Source organism: Pseudophryne corroboree, chromosome 10 (assembly GCF_028390025.1).
Source record: "Pseudophryne corroboree isolate aPseCor3 chromosome 10, aPseCor3.hap2, whole genome shotgun sequence".
Taxonomy (NCBI): Eukaryota; Metazoa; Chordata; class Amphibia; order Anura; family Myobatrachidae; genus Pseudophryne; species Pseudophryne corroboree.
Window position 1 is genome coordinate 144,039,224 of NC_086453.1, and position 8,943 is coordinate 144,048,166.

At 42.8% G+C, this 8,943-nt stretch overlaps 1 pseudogene; it reads right to left on the bottom strand.

The window, feature by feature from the left end:
- Nucleotides 1-3,102: 3,102 nt before the first annotated feature.
- LOC134967580 (5S ribosomal RNA) lies at nucleotides 3,103-3,221 on the bottom strand (annotated as a pseudogene).
- Nucleotides 3,222-8,943: the final 5,722 nt, after the last annotated feature.

The window sequence follows — 8,943 nt, forward strand, 5'->3', positions numbered from 1 at the left end:
CTGCTGGGTGGCCCAGCCAAAAGCAGCATTTATAGATGATACGAGCAAGTTAGTAAAAGATAAAAACAGGGAAGGAGAAGGGGTTAGTGCAGCCCCCCAAAAAAATCTGCCCCCCCTCACCCCAATTGCTATCAAAAAAGTGTAATAGCCCTTCACAAGTCTGACACAGTCACAGCAGTAGTGCCACAATAGTGCTTCCACCCCACAGCCTACACCACGCTAAATGGGGTGTAGCCTAACTAAAAGGGGTGTGGCTTCGCTGCAGGAAACAACTACCTTATACCCCAGTTTTTTGCAACCTGCACGCCCAGGCATTGGTCACCACAGGAAAAATATAATACTGATTCATGCCCCTTACATTATTTGTATTTTTTTTTCTCCTTATAGTAATACCCCTTACACATTATGCCACACACTGTAATGTCCATTACACAATACGTCAAACACTGTAATGCCTCGACACATTATGCCAAACAATGTAATGCCTATGACACATTATGCCGGACACCGCATTACCCATTAGACATTATACTAAATACTGCAATGCCCGTGATACAGTATGCCACACACCATAATGCCTGTGATACATTATGCCACACACCACAATGCTGTTATACATTATGCCACACACCACAATGTCCGTGATACATTATGCCACACACCACAATGTCCGTGATAAATTGTGCCCCACAGTAAGGCATCTAATTAATTTTAAATTCCTGCTCATTGCCAGGGGTATCATGCTCTTGGTTCCATGCTCGTTGCTAGGGGTTTTCATGCTCTGGTTGTCATACTCATTGCCAGGGGTGTGTAATGCTTGTTGGGAGGGGCTTTCATGCTGTCAGTGTCATGTATTGTGTTTATTTAATTTTTTTATGTGTGAGTGTAAGCGGCGCTGTTACTGGGGGCAAACTACATGCGGGCTAACTACGGGGGGTGACCAACATGGGGACTAACTACTGGGGGCTAACTACATGGGGCTAACTACTGGGGGCTTAACTACATGGGGGGCTAACTACTGGGAGCTAAACTACATAGGGATAACTAATGGGGGCTAAACTACAGGGGGTTGAACTACATGGGGGCGAAACTACACGGGGACAAACTACATGGGAGCTAACTACTGGGGGCAATCTACATGGGGATAGCATGGTTTCATGGGTCGACTCCTTCAAACTACATGGGGACAGCATGGTTTCGTGGGTCGACTCCTTCAAATTCCTAGGGTCAAAAATTTCCCAAGACCTCAAATGGGGACCCAACATAAGCACTGTCGTAAAGAAGGCCAAGCAGCGGATGTCCTTTCTGAGGCAACTCAAGAAATTCAACATCCCGCAAAAGCTGCTGCTCATCTTCTACACAGCGATCATAGAATCGGTACTATGTTCCTCGATCACAGTCTGGTATGGAGCTGCCAATGAGAGTGACAGACAGAGGCTGCAAAGGGTGGTGAGGACAGCTGAAAAGATTGTTGGGGCTGACCTCCCTCCCGTCCAGGAATTATACCAGTCAAGGGTCAGGAAGCGAGTGGAGAAAATCGTGGCAGATTTGCAGCACCCAGGTCACAAACTGTTTGAACCACTTCCATCAGGCAGACGCTATAGGTCCATTCCCGTGAAGTCGACCAGATCCATTAAAAGCTTCTTCCCACGAGCTGTTCACCAGCTGAACAATATATAAAAAGTCCAACATGTATAATATGTCTAATATGTCGAGTCTATTGTACAGTTGCAACGTGCAGTATGAACCCATACGTGTAATGTTTGTAATGTATGCTACGTTTTTCCCTTTCTTATGCTATGCATTCCCCTTCATGTTGCTGCTTGGAGATGCACTGTACCGCGAAAAATTCCTAGTGTACGAGAGTACACCTAGCCAATAAAGCTGATTCTGATTCTAACTACTAGGGGCAAACTACACAGGGGCTAACTACTGGGGGCAAACTACATGGGGGCTAAACTACAGGGGGCTAACTACTAGGGGCTAAACTACAGGGGGCATAACCACATGGGGGCATAACTACAGAGCATTACTACTGGGGGCACTACTACACAGGGGAATACTTCAGGGGCATTACTACTGGGGGAATTACTACTGGTAGCACTACTAATGAGGGCATTGTATAGTGGGCACTTCATAAGGGGCATCACTCTTGGGGACATAAGGTTAACTACTACTGGGGCACTGCATAAGGGGCACCATTAGTATGGACTCTACATAAGGGGCACTACATAAGGGGCACCACTACTATGGGCGCCACATAAGGGACACTACCACTGTGGGCACTACCAGTACAGTGAACATTGCATAAAGGCACTACTACTGTGGGCACTGTATAAGGGAAGCTACTGCTGTGGGCATTATGTGTATTAGGGGTGCTACTACTGTGGGCTTTGTGTATAAGGGGCACTAATGTGTGTCATAACATGAATAAGGGACATTACTATGTGGTGTAATGTGAATAAGATTGTGCTACTGTGCGGCATAATTTGAATTGGAGATACTATTGCGTGACCACGCCCTTTTTGAGACCATGCCTCTTTTTTTGCAGCGCACGCGCAATCCCTTTATATCTAAGGTGCTGGGGGGAAGGTGCATTACACTACCTCTCTAGGGCCACTTTAAGCACTGGACGAAAGTTACTTAATACAGCTAAAAAGCACAAGGTTGGAAGTTTTTGCTACTCAGTTGCGTGTTAAGTTAACTTGGGTCATAATGGGAGTTTATGAAGATTTTAGTTTGAAGGGTTTTTTTGCATATATCAGCAAAAATGATTAAAAAAGTATTAAATAACAATATGACGATATGTGACTCACTTGATGCAAAGTAGGTGGCAGAAGGTTTGTCTGCACACCCACTGGATTTTAAGCGAGTATTGATACGACGTTAATCAAAGCGAAAGTTTGAAAATTCTTGTTTTCTCTATCAACTTATGAATTGTTATACACCAGTACATCCATAAGAGAGAAGCAAGAAAAAACGTCTTTTACAACTCCGGACTCCTTCTAGAATAGTAAGCATGGGTAAGTATACTGCAAATGAATATTTGCGGTGGAATTTACTGATTAGTGAAGGGTATATCAACGGAAGGTATGTTCCTTGATACTACAGTACCCAGTATTCCCAGATTGTCACCCTTTCTGGTACTGACCAGGCCCTATGCTGCTTGGCTTCCAAGATCAGACGAGATCGGGCATGTCCAGCATGGTATGACTGTAGAAAGTCAAGTAGATACCTGTCAGCGTATAGGAATAACCAATGCTTGAGCAAGTTTAAACACAATTGATTAGCGGGTCCGAAAAAGGTGTAGAAGGAATGATATTCCAAATTCCTTCAATATAACCCGACAGTATATCACATTGCTCTTGGATGAAAATTGAAACCAAAAGGGGATTTCACATAGACAAGGGTGCAAATAAACATCAGAACCATATGGTGACTCGTACCATGATATTAATGCTGGGGTGATTAACTAAAAGATAACGTTATCAAATGGCCAATTGCTCGCCCAAGATGTAACTTTCAAGAAAAACCACAGTATTAATGTGTGAAAAAGAGGGCCTCAAAAGACCAGAGAGATTTGCACATGAGAAATTCCCCACAAAAGAATTGTGGTGATACCAATACAACCACATGAGAAATTCCCCACAAGAGAATTGTGGTATAATGATACAGAAAGGGGTATGCCCTAATTGCTGAGGTATATCATGTAATTGACAATACAATCAAGGTTTGACCAAGAAATGGATCCCTTTACATCGACTTATGGATAAACAATAAATGTGTCAAAACAAAAGAAAATAATAATAAACACTTGCATAATAAAGCCAAGTACAAGCAAATTGCCAGGCAATAATATAGCTTGAGTAAGTGATATGAAAATAACAGATTCCAAATTAGAAATGAGTTGCTAAATACTTTGCAGAAATACCTTATGCTGTCTCATAAAAAAACATGAAATTTCACATAGAAGATTTTAGTTTGCAGCCCTGTCTATGTGAAAAGAAAGGAAAAATATTTGAAATGAGTGTCGGACTCGGAACTCATCCCTCCCAATAGATAATCATGCACTTAATTAGTAATTTTTCTGTTTTTCGGAGAGTGTGTGGGGTGGGTGGGGTGTGTGGAAGGAGGGAAGTGCGGCAAGTCATTCAATTTGCCAGGGGCTCTCAGACTTCTTGTTACAGAACTGATTATAAATGTATGGGGCATATGTATCAAAGCTTGTACAGAAATAAAGTGGAGAGAGATAAAGTACCAACCAATCAGCTCCTGTCAGTTTGCAGGCTGTGTTTGAAAAATTACCGCTAGGAGCTGATTGGTTGGTACTTTAGCTCTCTCCAATGTTTGATACATATGCTTAATGTAATCAGTGTCGGACTGGGGTGTAAAGGGCCCACCAGGGGAATGTAGTGATAGGAGCCCATGCTCAGGGGTGTGGCCATCCACCACAGAGGCTTGGCTAACTATTAGATATTGTATGATGTGGGCCCTTTTTTAAAAAATATGTTTATTGAAGAAATATAAACAATGTAAATGGTAAAGTTACATTTACAGACAAACATCAACATATATATACAAATCAGGTTGGCAAGTATACATCAATAATAAATAAATGACATAGCTCCACAAAAGGATATTTGTCACAGTGGATTACTTGAGATTCAAGGAAACAAAGATGGTGCATATCTTTTTAAAAAGGTGGGGAACCGTTATCTAATAGATAGAGATTATACCAAGAAGTAAGACGTACCATACCCCTTAGAAAATCTTTCTCCCCATCTGGCAGTGTAAGAACGTAGGGTAACCAGATATTAAAAAAAGCTGTGGGCCCTAGCCTCCAAATCCAAAGCACATTCTATCCATTCCATCTTATATACATAAAATAATCTTGGTAGCATAAGAGATATGGAGATAGGTGTGGAGTGGATCCACTGGGATAAGATCGTTTTTTTTGTTACCGCTGCTATTTTAGCTAGTAAAAGAGTCATGCCCTTGGAGTGTCGTGGTGATAGGGGTGAAGTGTGGAGATTCCATAATGCCCAAGGCATTGTCACAGTGAAGGAAATATGAAGCGTATTATTTATGTAATTTTGTACAACGTTCCAAAAGGTCTGAACCATAGAACTGGACCAGAGGCAGTGAAGGATATCAGCATCTGGCAGGTGGCATTTAAAACAGTTTGAGTCTACAGCAACCCCAGTCAGGAATCTTAGCTTTGGAGTGTAGTAGGCACGATGTAAAATCTTAAATTGCATCTCAGTACATGAGGAGGAGAGTAATTGTTTATTTAATTTGGTCGAGGCCGTAACAATAGATTGTAAGGAATTATTAGGGAGGGATTCCCTCCACCTCGCCATGCCAGTTGATAAGGTGTTATGGTCAATGTTTTCCCTAACCTGTTCATACAATAGAGAGGTAGGAAATGGGGTACCTAAACGTGATTTTATGAGAACATCAAATCTCAAGGAGGAGTTCGTATGGGTCAGTTCAGATAACAGTCGTGCAACAAAGCTACGGGCCTAAAAGTATGCAAACATTGGGATCTGGGCATCAGGAAATAGCTCTTTTAATTTCTCTAGGGTACGGGTGGTGGAGAGACTATCATCCAACAAATGATATGTCAATCGGAGTCCATGGAGATGCCAACTCTCGAAAATCACTGGAGGATCACCCTGTTGAAAATCATTGTTATGCAAAAAGGGCGAAAATATTGTACGCTGAAAAGAGAGTCCCAAGCGTTTACGGGACCTACGCCATGCCACACATGGACTATACAGCAGTGGGTTGCTTTTAACCTCTATAGGTAAAGAGAGCGGGGAGGTATGTAGAATAGAAATCAAGGAGCCCCGAGCAAGAAAGTCTTGTTCTATATTCAAATTGACAAAGGCTGAGGTCTCACCTATCCAATCAAGCGCATATCTTAGATTGGAAGCTAGTGCATAGTCTTGCATGTTAGGTAAATTGATCCCTCCCAAAGAAATCGGTTGTTGTAATCTAAAAAGGGAAATGCGAGGGTGTTTTCCCGCCCAAATAAATTTTGATAAGGCTCTATTAATAATAGTAACATCATTTTTGGTCAGTAAAAATGGTAACATCTGGATTGGATACAAAAACCTAGGAAAAGAGACCATCTTGAACAAGTGACATCTACCAATATATGACAGCGGTAGATGTCTCCATCGTTCAAAATCCGCCAGCATTTGAGCAACCGAATGGGTGTAATTAATCGTATATAGGGTGGTGGGATCCCTTGGAAAACGGAGACCTAAATACAGTAGATGGTCCTGAGCCCAACGAAAGGGAAAGGAGTCCCCCCAACCAGATTTAGCCATATCATGTAACGCTAGAGCCTCTGTTTTTGCAAAATTAATCGTAAAACCAGATATCAACTGAAAGTCATTCAGGATATGCTTTAAGAAAGGGAGGGATTGTTTTGGATTACTGAAATGTAAAAGTATGTCATCTGCATAGGCAGACACCTTAATCTCTGAAGCACCTAATCCAATGCCCTTCCACGCTTTCTCTCTGCAAAATACTCTAAGTAATGGGTCAAGTGCCAAATTGAACAACAGTGGCGAAAGCGGGCATCCCTGACGAGTGCCCCTAGATAATTTAAAAGGGGATGAGTTCAGGCCATTAATAGTCAAATAGGCTACCGGATTGGAGTATAACATATTAAAGACATTAATGAATTTCGCGCCAAATTGTTGGTTATGGAGTATGCGTGAAATATGTGACCAGGAAACCCTATCAAAAGCCTTGTCAGCATCACAGCTAACAATTATGGCTTCTCTATCGTTTAGTTGGTGACAATGATGTAACGCCGCCACCAGCATGCGCACATTGTGAACCGAAGTTCTGCCTTTAACAAAGCCGTTTTGGGCAGGGTGCAATATCCTGGGAAGAAAGCTCTGCAGACGCTGCGCCAACAATTTAGTAAAAAGTTTTAGATCCTGGTTTAATAAAGAGATAGGTCGATACAATTGTACCTGTGCAGGATCCTTGCCCGGTTTCGGGATTACTATAATTCTAGCCTCAGTGAAGTTTGAGGGGGGGTTTCCACCAGAAAGCATAGAATTAAATAACTTAACTAGATGGGGCAACAACTTGTCTGAGAGGAGTTGGTAGTACTCAGTCCCAAAACCATCGGGCCGGGGGACTTGCCTTTAACCAATGATTTAATTAAAAAAGATAGTTCTACGTCTGTAACAGGTGCCGTCAATAAATCTCACTCACACTCCGTAAGAAGGGGGGACTCCGCCTTGGCAAGGAATTGGTCCCCCTCACACGGAGAGTCAGGTGGAGAGTCATATAACAGCCGGTAATAATCTCTGAAATGATTGGATATCTCCAACGGTTCAGTAATCACCGATCCGTGTGGAGAGTCCACTCGCAATATACGGGTAGGGGCATTATATGAGCATATCAAGTTGGCAAGCAGTCTCCCTCATTTATTGCACCCGTGAAAATACTTACTGCGTTGAACGTCATGAGCAAATTGGGCTCGTTTAGTGCATAAAGTATCATACGCATGTTCAGCCTCCGAGTAGCATTGACGAGAGGTCACTGAACTCGACTGTAACATGTCAGCGTAAGCCGCCGTCAACAATGTACTATGTTTTTCAATAATTTGTGATAGTCGTTTTCGTTTCCTGGCCACATATTCCATCACCTGACCTCTAACTACTGGCTTCGCTGCTGCCCAAAACAGCTGAATATTATCTAAATGACCTGCGTTATCTTGTGCATAGTTACTAAAGGCAGTCTCTAAATGACTACGAGACTCAGCCGACTTAGCTAGGTAGGCGGGGAATCTCCAATTATAGGAAGTGAGTAGCGGGTCTGTGAGTGACAAGGTCACCCAGACCGGAGCATGGTCTGAAAGAGCGATGGGGCCTATACCGGAGTCCACCACTCTATGATAGAGTGTATTGGAAAGCAACCAAAAATCAATGCGTGAGGAAGTATGGTGGGTGTGGGAGTAAAAGGTATATTCCCGTGCAACTGGATGCTGGCATCTCCATGGATCACACAGCTGTAATGAATCTCTTAGAAAGGTTAGGGAGGAGACCTCCCCCTCCATCCCCTGACCAGAGGAGCGATCTAGGCCTCTCGCAAGGACACAGTTAAAATCGCCTCCTATCAGTATGTCCCCTTCCGCCCAGTCCTGTAACTTCGAATAAATATTTGCAAAAAGGGGTTAGTCGCACCTGTTGGCGCGTAAAGCGCCGCCAATGTATATATAGAGCCTAGAAGCGACAGTAGTCATAAAAATAAAACATAGGCGTGTCCAGCCCGTCCCAGCGAGCGGGCGGGAACAACCATGTGGGTACCCAGAGTGTCTTGCCAAACCTGTGTACAAATGTCTCATAACTGAACCATTAAACCAAATAATTAATCTCCAAAACATCTTATAACTTTTTTGAACCCAGGAGGGCAATCTATCCGATTGCCAAAGACAAAGACAATAGTTTAAAGACCAGAGAAGAGGGGATAGGGGGGTAGAGAACCTGGCATGAAACAACACACCAACAGTAGTAATCCAACCGTGATAGTAATGAGACAACATAACATTGCAAAGCCACTGGAGTGGCAAAAACTGTTGTGATAAAAGGAAAAAAGAAAACAAGTATACATTATAACCACAATTTCTGGTCCGCCACTCTTTATCAAACCCGGAGGTAGAGGCAGAGCGGGCAATAAGATCAGGAATAGTACTGAAAGACCTGAATGTGAATTTAGTAGGAAAATTGCAATATAAACAACGTTACTCATCATCAATCCTCGTCTGATCTCCTTGGTGAGAATCTGAGGGACAAGGAGTCCACAAAGTTCTTAGCCGCCTGGAGTGAATCAAAGAAATGGGGTTTGCCATTATGAAAAACACGAAGTTTAGCAGGATACAATAATGAGAATCGGCATCCCAAATCAAATAATTTC